This window comes from Eschrichtius robustus, chromosome 5 (genome assembly GCF_028021215.1).
Source record: "Eschrichtius robustus isolate mEscRob2 chromosome 5, mEscRob2.pri, whole genome shotgun sequence".
NCBI lineage: Eukaryota > Metazoa > Chordata > Mammalia > Artiodactyla > Eschrichtiidae > Eschrichtius > Eschrichtius robustus.
Genome location: NC_090828.1, coordinates 8,671,016 through 8,684,797, shown reverse-complemented (window position 1 = coordinate 8,684,797; position 13,782 = coordinate 8,671,016). Strand labels below are relative to the sequence as shown.

Below are 13,782 nucleotides of genomic sequence, written 5' to 3'. Positions count from 1 at the left end.
GCGTAGGACAGATGGTTCTAGAAAAATGGGAGGCAGGCATACCAGGGTCCTGAGGGCTCTTGGGGCCAGGATTATAGAAAACTGTCCCTTGTCTTGGCTCCTTCCCCAGACCTGTGTTCTGGGTTCGGCACTGCTGGGGGAAATGGCAAAAGGCCTGCCTGCACGACTGCGTGGCCACAGCTGGCCTGGCCCGAGACCTGGCTTTCCAAAGACCTGGATAGCTTAGATGCAAGGGCTTTGGGGTTCAAAGCAAGGCCTGGACACTGGGGAGCAGGGCCACCATGGTGCACCACCATCAAGGGTGACCCCCGGAGGCAGCGGTGGGTTAGCCAGCACCCCGGGGCTAGCACCCAGCCCCCTTGGAAGGCAGAGCACTGAGTCCTCGGGTTCTCATCTGCTCCTCACCCACCCTTACCCCAGAGGACTTATCCAAATATTTCTTCCAAACAAATCCAGTGCTCAGCCTACGAGAAAATCTGGAGAAAGAAATTTCCTTCATCTCCATACAAGAGGCACCCGTCACCCTCCTAGCCTGGCCTTGATTGTTGGGCTTCACCACTCACAGCCCAGCTGGGAAACCTTCAAGCAGAGCGTCTCCTCCTCTGGCCCCACCGGCCAACAGGCCCAGAGCAAAGGTGCTGCTGCCACTAAGTGGCTCTGGCTTCCCAGCCTGGGAGCTCCGAGGGGCGGACGGAGGCTCACCTCACAGCAGCAGGTCCCCCTCCCGTGGACTTCTCTCACTCTCCAGAGTTTTCTCATGTGACCCCTATGGTCACAGAGGGCCTATGGTCCTATATGGCCTATGGTCACTGCAGTCCCAAAGATCTGTGACTCTCAGATGGGACCCTGCTGCTAAGAGCTGGCCAGCTGGCCAAGCCTCAGATTGTCGCAGAGTTTGATGATACTGCCCTGCCCGTTCCTTCCTGGATGTGCTCAGCTCCTGCAGGCTGACCTCTACCCATGCAGGCTGACCTCCATCAGGACTATCCCAGGCTCTCAGCTGGGCCATATTTGCCTGAACCCTAGGGATGGACAGAGTTCATATCATTTTTCCTGGACAGCTTCTCAGCCCCTCCTCAAAGCAAATACTCGGGGTGGGGGGCGGGGGGGGTGCCTTAGTTCCATTTACCAGAAACTTCTGAGCCTGGACAATGATGCTGTCACACTGCAGCTGCTCCAACACCTCTGCCTACTTTAGCACCTCCCCCAAGGATCTTGGCAGGCCCTGCTGGGACCCTACAGAGGAGGACGAGGCCACTCCCCTGTCCCAGGGGGAGGGAGGAGGAGGTCACAGAGCTGGACGCTGGGGCAGTGTCTGTGTCCCCTCTCCCCTCCTCCATGCTAGGGAGCTCCGCCTCACGCCCACGGGCGGGGAGGCGGGGAGGCAGCCAGCCCTGCCCAGGGAGCCTGTGGGAGTCCAGACTCTTCCTTGTGGGTAATCCGCTCGAACCTGCTCAGCACAGAAGCAGCCTTCATCTTATACGCACAAAGCCATTTTAAAGAGCCAAGGACAGGGTGCAGCCAGGCCTCAGGAGCGAGGGGAACCAGACCCTTGGGCCCCAGACTCCAGGGAGAGCGCTCCCGCAGGGCTTCGCTCGTCCTCCCTGCCTCTCCGCCCAGGCCGCCGCTCGCTGCTCCCGGGCCCAGGTCGCAGGCCCGGCCAAGGGGAGAGCTGGCTTCCAGTCCCCGCCCCACACAGAGCCCGCGGCAGAGCCCGGAGGAGAGAGACAGAAGCGAGAACGGAAGGCCGCGCTGGGGTCCTCCTTCCCGCTCTGCGTGAGGGAGGCCGGCTGCGCCTGACTTCCCTGTGACGGGAGCCAGGAAAAGTCGCTTTTGGCTGACGCTGTTTCAAGACAGGTTTCTGTCACTGGACGTGAAGGGGTCCTCTGCGTCCCTGGCGCGACTTCGTAAGGAGTTGCGGCCGGGAGGAAAAGGGACACGGCCAGAGAGCTTGTAATGAGGGAAGGCGGGGCTGGCCTGGGCTGCTGTGTCTTTGCCCCGACTTCCTTCCCAGGGTCAGGACTGGGGGCCGGCCGTGGGAGGAAAACAGTGATGCCCGGCCGCCCGGGTGGGGACGGTCTCCGCTCCAGAGCGCGTGTGATTTCTGGGAACGCTCTGCACTCTGACCGCCGGGCTGGCACAGCCAGAGTCCGGGTTCCTGGAAATGACCTCGGGAGAAGGCGCGGGCGCGCCTGGGGGCCCGGCAGGAGCCGAATTTCCGCCGGGGCGGAGCCCAGGTCAGGTCCGACGGCTGCTGTCTTAAGCTCTACCCAGGACCCGCGCTGACCCCATCCCTCCCAGGCCCGAGGTCACTGCACTGACGCCGCCCCCCCCCACCCCCACCCCAAGATTAGGATCACTGGGTGAAAACTCCGTGGGCGCCGTGCTTGCTTCTTCTCGGGGCGGAGCGGCTGCGTTGGCGACCGCGGCTCCACCTGGTCCCCGCGCCAGCCAGCCGGACGCGCGGGCGGGCGGCGTCTGTGCGGCTTCCAGGGCGGGGCGGGCGGCGGGCGCAGATCCGGCCTCGCAGAGCCCAGCTCCCCGCGCCGGGGCCCGGGGGATGCTCGCTCCCGCTCCCGCCCAGAACCCGCGCAACCCGAGACCTTCAAGTCCAGCGGCTCCGACGCTCGGAGCGCCCAACAGTCCCAATCGCCTAGATTGCTGGGCCCCACCCAGAGTTTCTGATTTGGCAGGTCTGGGTGGGGCCTGAGAATGTGCATTTCTAACAAGCTCCCAGGTGCTGCTGCGGCAGCTGATCTGGGGACCACACATGGGAAAGCCAGTGGGCCATCCTCCCAAATTCTCTCCTCACCGGCCATAGTTTCACTTTTGGCTTCAGATGTCTATTAGCAGTAAAAGGCTTCATCCAGGGGCAGCAAGGAGTTCTACGTCTTACCCTTGACCTTAGGTTCAATTGGGCTCATGGGACATTCATTATAGGTGGGGAGAAGGGTGAAAAGGGAGATTCAGCGTTACTATGTGCATCTTCTATCATCAGGAATTATTCTTTTCATTGTCACGATTAACCAACTATTTATTTAGTAGCCCAGTTGTCCCTGTCTCACACACACCCTCTCAAGTCCATATGTAGGTCTCACCGTGAAAGCAGTAGTCATAATGTAAAGTTGGTTTGGGGCAGGTGGATTGGTGTTTAGGCTGAGACAACAATGAGGCCAGGAAATGCTTAGTGACAGGGCTGGCGGTACAGCTAAAGAGGTTCCTTGTGAGCCATGCCTTGCTGGTCCTCAAGATGTGTCAACCTGCGAGAAAACCACCAAATTCGGTCACTGTAGCATCTACTCTTCAGTTCAAACCAACATATTGACCTCTGTGCTTGCCCTTTGAAGGCCATTTTAAGGTCTGGATCTTTTTGCCAACCTCATCCAGGCCACAGAACTACTGGGCGCTGTGATGTGACTCACATCCCTGGAAATAAACTTAAATTATTTAACAAGAAACAAATTTTTAAGCCATTTTCAGTTGATATAACATATAAAAATTACGTCTGTAATAGTCAGACTTCTTTTGGTTGCAAGTGACAGAAACTCAATTTGAACCAGTTTAAATGAAAATGATGGCTGATTGGAAGAATGCTGGGGTGGGGGTGGGGGAGCAGTGCTTATGCAATGGATGGAGTGAGGGCTGCTCCAGGGAACTCAAGAGTCTGGGACCAAGGAGCTGATGCCCCCAACATGCTCTGTTTGCATCTCTCTAGGTAACAGCTTCATTTTCTCAGGCCTTCCCATGTGATGAAGAACATGGCAGTAGGCTGCTCTGGAGTCTCATTTTACAATGAACTGACCACACTTCAACAGAAAAATCCCAGGGAAAGACTTTCATTGGATCAGCTTGGATCACATGCCTGCCCTGGACCAATCACTTGTCAGAAGGATGGGGCAATATTGGTCCAGATTGGGCTGTAATGCCCATCCCTGTGGTCAGGGGTGGGGGTGTGGGGTGCATTTCTAGAAGGGAGGGGATGCTGGGCAAATCCTGCTCATCAGGCAAATGCACTTGTAAGTGACCAATCCTGATCGTGAGGCAAATGCACTTGTAAGAAAAAGCAAAGCAGGAGTGGTGTTTTTGTTTTTGTTTTTTTCTTTGGCAGTGTTGTGCAGCATGAGGGATCTTAGTTCCCTGACCAGGGATTGAAACCCATGTCCCCTGCAGTGGAAGGGCAGAGTCCTAACCACTGGACCACCAGGGAATTCCCTGGAGTGGTTTTTATTGTAGTTAAGAGCCTAGGGTTCAAAGGCACAAGGTCTTGTGTTCAGTTCTGGTTCTACCACTCCCTAGCTATGTGAATTTGGAGGAATTTCTTAACCTGTTTGTGTTATTCATCTTGTCAAAGACAAAACCTGGACAAGGAGGTTGATTTTATTCAGGCTATTGCAATAGGTAGAGCACACCTGGTCAGACATCAGAGTGTCTCCACACGGTGGTTTTGCCTTGGACTCGTAGAAGGAGGGCTAGACAGGTTACAAGTAGGATGAATTTACAGTTGGGATGATTTTGCCATCAGGGGAAAGCTCAGTCAATTAGCTGAACAGGACATGCTTAACTCTGTATCTAACTAGTTTCAGGGAGGCACAAACAGTTCTTAGCTAATCGACCACGAGAAAAAGGACAGGAGTTTGGAAGGTCTGTGTCTGGCCTGGTGAGCAGGTTCAAGCAGAAGGGGAAAGGTCTATGTTTGGCCTTGTCACAGGTAAACAAGGGCATCATCCATGAATCTTACAGGAGTCACGAAGAAGAGTGGATGATGAGCCTTATCTAAGTCACAAGAGGAAGGGTAGTTCTTTTTGGTGAGCCCCTTCCCAGAACACAAAAGGGTGGGGGGATTTCTTAACCATCACTGTTTCCCAGGAGCAGAGGGCTCAGGTAAAGTACAACACTGTTAATCTGTAAACCCCTGAAAATATTACCCATCTCATAGATGTGGTGTGAGGATTAAATACAAGTGGGCACTCATCGGGTTGCCATATTTAGCAAACAAAAATACAGGAAATATAATGTCCTATATGCACAATAAAATGAGGCAATATTTGGGATATACCTAAACTAAAAACTTATCTGAAATTAAAACTTAATTGGTTGTCCGGTATTTTGTCTGGCAATCCCTGGCACACAGTGAGTTGATGATAGATGTGAACTTTTATCATTATGAATTGAGAGGTTTATTTGCAATTCATATTACCTGGACAGGGTGTCTCTTCCTGCTAAATACAACCTTTCTTTGAAAACACTCTCAGATCTCAAAAGAGCACTGGCAGGCCTGGGGCCTGGGGAGATGGTCACAGGCCATCTTAGGGCTTCTTCAAAGGCAAGCATATCTACCTTCTCCATGCCCTCTTCCCTGTCTCTGGCCTTGGTGGTCTCCACCTTCTTGGAAGCATGGAGATCTGGTCCTCGATGCCGGGTGGGGAGAGATTTTCTCCATCTCTAGCCAACTCCCCAGCCTCCAGCCCAGAGTTGGGCGACTCGCAGGTGCTCTTTCAGTGCTGCTGAACTTCAGGTCAAAAGCACCACGTGCAAGGAGAGGGATGATGTGTGCTCCTGTTTTACTTTTAAAAACCACACTTCACGTGGGGGAAAGAAAGTTTCTCTAAAATCCCTGGAAACTGCTACAGTGGGGTGGAACCCTGGTGCCTGGAGCTTTAAGGCAGATCTTGGGCTACATTTTTGGTTCTAAATTGACCCTGGGTCGCTCCTGTAAAATGGGAATAACGACGCCTATCTTTTTCCGCGCACACCACACTGTAATCTCTTGATGGTTTTGTTTCCAGCCTGGTCGGGCTCATCCCCAGAGCCAGGCACAACGCCAGGCGCAGTATTTGTGGAAATGAACCAATGGGAAGTTGTGGAGAGGAGGACGGGTGACGCGGACCTGCATCGTGCAACCCGCAGCGGACTCTGAACTGCGAGCCCCGACTTCACTGCCGCCGCCTGGAAGCCCCGGGGCTTAGCCCCCTAGGCTCCGCCGTTTGTCCCAGGATGCTCCGCGCAGGTCGCGTCCGGTGATTGGCTGCGCTGCTCCACGTGGTGCCAGGCAGGCGGCGGCGGTTGCCGGGGCGACGGCTGGACAAGGGGCGGCCGGGCAGGGAAGGAGCGTGTGCCCGCGTCAGAGCAGCAGGTAAGCTCGTCCCCCGACGCGGCCGGGCCACCCCCGAGCCCGCCGTCCCAGGGCGGGGAGGAGTGGTGATGGGCCAGAGGGCCGAGGCTCTGCTGAGCCCTCTCCCCAGAGGAAAACCCCGACGCGCCAACTCAGCAGCCGCTGCCGGATGACCCCACTTTTCGACTGCTGTCCTGGACTTTGTGGGCCCGAGGCGGCTGCCTGGATATCCCGAGGACAGGCCCAGCTGCTTCCCACAAGTAGTCCCTGATCTTTGCTTCAGTGAGCCAAGCTTGAAGGGGGCTCCATGTCGTCCAGCTGGGGAGTGGCGGCACGAGAGGGTGGCCTGGGGCTTTTAGATCCATTCCTTCCGTTATCTCCATCAGCTAACCGCTCTCCCCAAGCACCCAGGTTGAGTCCAGACTTCATCCAGTCTAAGCAAAAACAGGATGCTTCCTATTCAAATTCGTCTTCCAGACAAATCCCGTAGTCTTCCCCTTATTCAACCAGCTCGTAGGCCCTAAATCCCTATTATATGGAAATCAGAAGCTGCCGCTGCAACCCTCAGGAGTGACTGAAGAAGTTTTCTCTAGTTTTTGCATAAAGTAAAGCCGTGGTTCTCAAGCTTGAACGTGCATAAAAGTCATCGGGAGAGATTGTTTAAAACAATTTCTGGGCATTGTGTTCAGTAAGATCAGAGTGATGCTAGGAATTTTCATTTTCACAAGCATCCCGGGTGATTCTGATTGAGGTGGTCCAAACTTTGGGGTAATACTGTGTAGTGGTTAATATCAGTCTGGATTTAAATTCCCACTTTGTTACTTACTAGTTGAGTTACTGGGAGCACCTTAACCTCCCTGAGCCTCAGCTGCCTCATCTGTAAAAAGAGAATATAGATCATATTCATCGTTCAGGTTTATTGTGAAAATTAAATGCGAAGCATTTTGCAAGGCATACAATAAGCCCTCAATAAGTGAACTTATTATGATGTAAAAGTGTACAGAAAATTCTGTAATTTTTAAGAATGTCAGAGTAATAGAATACCCAACGATGGCTCACATTCACTGACAGATGATCATAGCAGAATCTTATTCAAAAGATGGTCATGAAGAACTTCTCTGGCGAAGTGATGTTTATAAGCACAGGGCTTAGCCAGGTGAAGAAAGAGAGGGGAAGAGTGTTGCAGGCAGAGAGAACAATATGTGCAAAGGCCCTGAGGTAGGAAGGAGCTTGAGTTCTCAAAACAACAAAGTTTTCTTGTTCCAGGGCCTTCAGAATGCTTTTCCCTCTGCTTGGGCTTCATTTATTTATCACATGTCTCGGGTGCCTACCAGGCACTCTGCTAGGTTCTAGCGATACAAACTTTAAATACAGCTGCCTGCCTTTTTAAATAGGGTAATAAGTATAACAGTAGAAGTAAATGTAGGATATAGAGGTACCCCAGAGGAGAGAGAATTGCCTTGATGGGGAAGAAAGGAGAGGGGTTCCTGGAAGACTTTGTGAAGGAGGTCAAGCCCTGACTGAGTATGATGTGTCAAGTTTGCCCACGAGGTGAAGAAGAGTACATCCAAGGGCATAGAATCATGAAAGAGCATTTTGTAAGGGGGAATGGCCGGGAGTTCAGTATTACTGGGGCCTCACATGGGGAAGTAAGAATGGAGCCAGCACAGGGACAGGGACAGGGGGTGGTGGTTGGTCCAGAAGAAGGCTGGAGAGGTGGGTGGTCCTCAGACAGTAGCTGTCTTTCTCCTCACACCTTGTGTAACTGGCAGGCAGGGTGTCCTGCTTACTCCTCATTGCTACTTCCCCGTCACCCCCTACCCCCCCACCTTTGAAGTCCATGCCGTGGGCTTTACCACAGTTGTTTCCCTTGAAGACTGCAATGCCTGGCTCACCGTCTACGTCTCCACCTCCTCTGCTTCATTTTGAGGGGTTTCAGAATCCTGGCTGCACAAGTTTCTTTGTCCTCCTTACTTATAGGCATCTTTTTCCTCCATTCTCATTTGCCCACTTCTGCGGTCATGAGCTTTTTATTACTGCACCACCTTCAAAATCTTGATTTGAAGTACTCATCCCACTCTCTGAGCACCACCTTCTATCTTTCAAGCTCGCTTTGATGTGCCTCTGAAGTAGGTCTTTGACCCCATTACTTTTTCACTGCCTTACAACCCCCTTATGCACCTTCCCTCCCCCCATCTTTAACGTAGCTTAACTTCAATGCTCCATCGCTGTTATGCTTGTTTTTCTCTTTCCCCTCTCCTGCAAAAGCCTCACCCTGTTAACCTAACTCAGACAGCTGAAAGTGGCTGGAGAAAAGTGCAAAATGGTGCAGACTGGTTCTGTTTGGGATTCAAGTCCATGTATCTTTTTTTTTTTTAATATTATTTATCTATCTATTTGGCTGTGTCAGGTCTTAGTTGCGGCACACAGGATCTTTGTTGCGGAATGGGGGGGGGGGGTCCTTCGTTGTGGCGCGCAGGCTCCAGAGTGCGCTGGCTCAGTAGTTGCGGCGCACGCGCTCTCTAGTTGTGGCGTGCAGGCTCCAGAGTGCACGAGCTCAGTAGTTGCAGAGCGTGGGCTTAGTTGTCCCACGGCAGGTCCCCAACCTTTTTGGCGCCAGGGACCGGGTTCGTGGAAGACGGTTTTTCCATGGACGGGGTGGGGGATGGTTCAGGCGGTAATGCCAGCGATGGGAAACAGCAGATGAAGCTTCGCTCACTTGCCTGCCGCTCACCTGCTGCTCACCTCCTGCTGTGCAGCCCGATTCCTAACAGGACACGGACTGGTACCGGTCTGCGGCCCGGGGGTTGGGGGCCCCTGCCCCACAGCATGTGGGATCTTAGTTCCCCGACCAGGGATCGAACCCATGTCCCCTGCATTGGAAGGCAGATTCTTAACTACTGGACCACCAAGGAAGTCCCTCAAGTCCATGTATCTTTTTTTTGTTTGTTGTTTGTTTGTTTGTTTGTTTATACTGCAGGTTCCTATTAGTCATCAATTTTATACACATCAGTGTATACATGTCAATCCCAATCGCCCAATTCAGCACACCACCATCCCCACCCCACCGCGGTTATCCCCCCTTGGTGTCCATACATTTGTTCTCTACATCTGTGTCTCAACTTCTGCCCTGCAAACTGGTTCATCTGTACCATTTTTCTAGGTCCCACATACATGCGTTAATATACGATATTTGTTTTTCCCTTTCTGACTTACTTCACTCTGTATGACAGTCTCTAGATCCATCCACGTCTCAACAAATGACTCAATTTCGTTCTTTTTTATGGCTGAGTAATATTCCATTGTATATATGTACCACAACTTCTTTATCCATTCGTCTGTCGATGGGCATTCAGGTTGCTTCCATGACCTGGCTATTGTAAATAGTGCTGCAGTGAACATTGGGGTGCATGTGTCTTTTTGAATTACGGTTTTCTCTGGGTATATGCCCAGTAGTGGGATTGCTGGGTCATATGGTAATTCTATTTTTAGTTTTTTAAGGACCCTCCATACTGTTCTCCATAGTGGCTGTATCAATTTACATTCCCACCAACAGTGCAAGAGGGTTCCCTTTTCTCCACACCCTCTCCAGCATTTGTTGTTCGTAGATTTGCTGATGATGCCCATTCTAACTGGTGTGAGGTGATACCTCATTGTAGTTTTGATTTGCATTTCTCTAATAATTAATGATGTTGAGCAGCTTTTCATGTGCTTCTTGGCCATCTGTATGTCTTCTTTGGAGAAATGTCTATTTAGAGTCCATGTATCTTAAGCAGACTCTCAGTACTGGAAATCCTGCCGTGTTTCCATAGTTGATTTGGTTCCCACCTTCCCTTCTCTTCAAGCTACCACCTTGCTTCTTGCTCTCAGCTGATGACCTTGTTTCTTGTTTTGCTTCTCATCACTAAGTCTGTCCATTTCTTTGGTCACTACCCATATCCTCTGCCATCCCTCTGTGTCAGGAGATGTCCTGTCCCCATCCCTGTGTGAGGCCCGGCCCTCACTGGACACTGGCCGCATCAAGGACATTGCTTCCTTAACCATCTCCTCTCTCTCCTGCCTCATCCATTTTTCCTTTTCTAACTGGGTCACTCCTATCAACGTACAGACACGCTGCTTACAACATCTTCCTTCTCAAAAAAAGCCTCCCATCTCTTTCTAGCCGCCATGCCATCTCTCCTCTCCTTTTTGTCTCTCCCTCCTTACTTCCCTTTCTCTCTTTAACCCTTTCCAGTCAGGCACATGTCCTCACTGCTCTTCTCAGGGTCACAATCAAACTCCATTTTGCCAAATCCAGGGATTAGTTCACCTGTCCTCATCTCCCTTAGCCACGCAGGCTCAGTCGACATGGGAAGCACCTTCACTGGGCTTCCAGAGTGTCACGGTGTCCTGGTCGTGTCTCCCAGCAAGTCTCTGTTCTTGCTTAGTCTGCCCTCTCGCTGACCGCGCAGTACCGAGGGCCCCGGGGCTCAGCCTGGGCCTGTGCTCCTCTCCAGCTGCGCTTTCTCCCCGGCGCGGGGGTCACGTCAGTCACCGTGCCCATCTGCCGAGCCGCCGTCTTGGTGCGGACGACTTCCAAACGCTCCTCCGCAGCCCGCGCTGCTCCCTTCACTCCATCAGCCTTCTCAGCGCCCCCACTTGAATGTCCGCTCTGCATCTCAGGTTTAGGGCCGGAGCAGAGCTCTTGATTTAGCTCTCAGACCGTCCCTCCCCAGTTTCCCCAGATCGGTGAGTGGCTTACTCTTCACCCAACTGCTCAGGCCCCAGGTGTCGCCCTTCACCTTGTCCCCTCACGCGCCACATCCAGCCCCTCAGCAGCCGGCCACCTCTGCCTTTACACCTGGAACCAGGACACTTCACACGCTTCCTGTCGCTCGTCCGAACTCCCCTTATCACCCGTTTCCTCTCATGTGGCCCGGCAGACATGGCGCTCCTTACCAGACGTGAGCCAGGTCGGGTCAGCCCCCTCCCGGCCTCCCGTTGTGCCCGGCTAACGGCCCGGCCAGTCACCTACACGAGTCCTACTGGTCTGGGCCCTGGCACCTCGTTGCCTCCACAGTCTGCCTGCTCTTCTGCCCTAGCGGCACCCCTACCCCAGCACCCAAAGCCTTAGCACTTGCAAATCCCTCTGCCCGGGTCTGGGAAGTGCCTGCTCTCTCACATCTCTGCTCACCACTCCTGTTCCCAGGGAGGCCTTCTCTGACCACCCTTTCTTTTTTTTTTCTTTTTATATTTTGGCTGCATTGGGTCTTCACTGCTGCATGTGTTGCTGCGCGCGGGCTTTCTCTAGTTGCGGTGAGTGGGGGCTACTCCTCGTTGCGGTGCGCGGGCTTCTCATTGCGGTGGCTTCTCTTGTTGCAGAACACGGGCTCTAGGCATGCGGGCTTCAGTAGTTGCAGCGTCTGGGCTCAGTAGTTGTGGCTCGCTGGCTCTAGAGCGCAGGCTCGGCAGTTGTGGTGCACAGGTTTAGTTGCTCCGCGGCATGTGGGATCTTCCCTGACCAGGGATCGAACCCACCTCCCCTGCATTGTTAGGCAGATTCTTTACCACTGGACCACCAGGGAAGTCCCCTGACCACCCTTTCTAAAATGTCCCCAGACCCCTCTCCTCCGCGCTCTGTCTCCTTCCTTGCCTTATTTTCTTCATATCTGAAATTCTTTCCATTCACTCAGTAAGTAATTTTGAGCACCCACAGTGTGCCAGGCACTGGTCCAGGCCCTGGGGATGCCAAGTGAGCGCGTGTCTTCCTCGTGGAATCTGTACCCCGGGGTGGGAACGACAGTGAGCAGATATGTTAATGGAAGGATGTTCCTGTCAGGGGGTGCTTAGTGCTGCTGAGAAAGGTAAAGCAGGAGAAAGGGTAGGAAGTGACCGGGGGGCTGGCTCCTTAGGGAGGGTGGTCAGGGCAGGGCTCTGAGGGGGTGACTTTGAAGCAGAGACCTGAGTGAGATGTGGATGCCTGGAGGAGGGGCCACGAGGCAGAGGGGGCAGTGAAAGCAGAGCCCTCAGGGAGGGCAGGCATGTGCAGGGCGCGTCCAGCAGGTGTGCACTAGAACTGCATGGTGGCCCACGTGGCTCAAGCCTATAGAACAAAAGGAAGAGTGTTGGAGGCCAAGTGGTGTAGGCTTTGAGATGAGAGTTGGGCCGAAGGAGTCTGGCCTTCATCTGGAGGTGGAACCACGGGAGGGTCGAAAACAGGAGGGGAAAGATCACTTGTTGTAGCTTAGACATTGGAGTGAGGTGGAGAGAGAGGTGATGGGAGGTGGTGTGGAGGGACCTTGGGAGAGACGAAGTCATGAGACAGTGACGGGGAGACAGAGAGAATGAAAAGGGGGAGGTTTCTAAATTTCGTCTTCTGGACTTGTGTTCAAATATTTCAAATTGAATGCACTGTTATGGGCAGAAAAATGTAAGGTTACAGAATCATGCATTCTTTTTTTTTTTTTTTTTTAAATATTTATTTATTTATTTGGTTGCACTGGCTCTTAGTTGCGGCTCAAGGGCTCCTTAGTTGTGGCACGTGAACTCTTAGTCTCTTAGTTACTGGGATCTAGCTCCCTGACCAGGGATTGAACCTGGGCCCCCTGCATTGGGAGCGTGGAGTCTTAACCACTGGACCCCCAGGGAAGTCCCAAATCATGCATTCTTAGAACTTGAAGAGGTCTGATAAATTCTCCATTTTATTTTACAGATAGAAACAGGTTCCAGTGATTTGCCCCAGATCAGGTGCCAGTGAATGGCAGAGTTAGCATTAGAGCCCAGGCTTTGTAATTCCTCTGAGGTTATGGGCAAGCAGCCCGGGGGAGGAGACTGGGAGTGGGGTCCAGGGAATGGCTGCTTTGGGTACACCTTGGGGAGGGGTGGCAGGAAGAGAAGAAAGAATTACTTTTAAAAAGTTCACAACGTTTTATTTATGTAAGTGTTTTGAAAATATAAAAGATACTGGGCATTCTTGCACTTCATTTTTTAAAAACTGACCTAATAAATTCTCTGGTGTATGAACCTTGTGTTAACAGTTGTGTAAAGGCACACCACCTCCTCTTCCGGTAGCGTTAAGGCTGAATGATTATGGACTTCGGGTGACATTAAAGATTTCTTTTAAGTAGTACCTGATATCTTTTTGTGATTGTTTAATTTTTTTTTTTTTTGCATTTTTTAGAAACTTTTTATTTTGTATTTTTTTATTGGAGTATAGTTGATTTACAGTGTTGTGTTAGTTTCAGGCGTACAGCAAAGTGAAGCAGTTATACATATGCATGTATCCACTCTTTTTTTAGATTCTTTTCCCATATAAGTCATTACAGAGTATTGAGTAGCGTTCCCTGTGCTATTCAGTACATTCTTATTAGTTATCTATTTTATATATAGTATTGTGTATATGTCAATCCCATCCCCCCACTTTCCCTCCTGGTAACCATAAGTTTGTTTCCTACATCTGTGACTCTGTTTCTGGGTTTAATGTTTTTTACTTGGAAGTAGAGCGAGAGATTAGTGACTCTGTGTTTTTTCCATCAGACTAATTCTAGTGTGTATCCTTTCTTAAAGTAAATGAATTGACTTTATCATTAAACTCTATTTTGTTCTAAATACACTTTATGCTCTTGACTGTTACACATACCACATGATAGCACGTTAGAAAACTCTAAATAAGAAAAATAATCTTCCGTACT

The 13,782-nt window shown here is 51.7% G+C and overlaps 1 protein-coding gene across 14 annotated transcripts in view; it reads left to right on the top strand.

Annotated features, from left to right (window-relative positions):
• Window positions 1–1,457: 1,457 nt before the first annotated feature.
• The window catches only part of ARMC9 (armadillo repeat containing 9), a 156,239-nt gene continuing 143,914 nt past the window's right edge, over window positions 1,458–13,782 (top strand). For 4 of the 14 annotated variants that reach the window (XM_068544246.1, XM_068544248.1, XM_068544244.1 and 1 more), the window contains exons 1-2: window positions 1,461–2,237; window positions 5,787–6,133. The gene's annotated coding sequence lies outside the window, so the exon portion shown is untranslated. Of the gene's footprint in view, window positions 2,238–5,786; window positions 6,134–13,782 lie in introns of all 14 variants that reach the window. The other 10 variants (XM_068544238.1, XM_068544237.1, XM_068544239.1 and 7 more) reach the window with 4 other exon arrangements.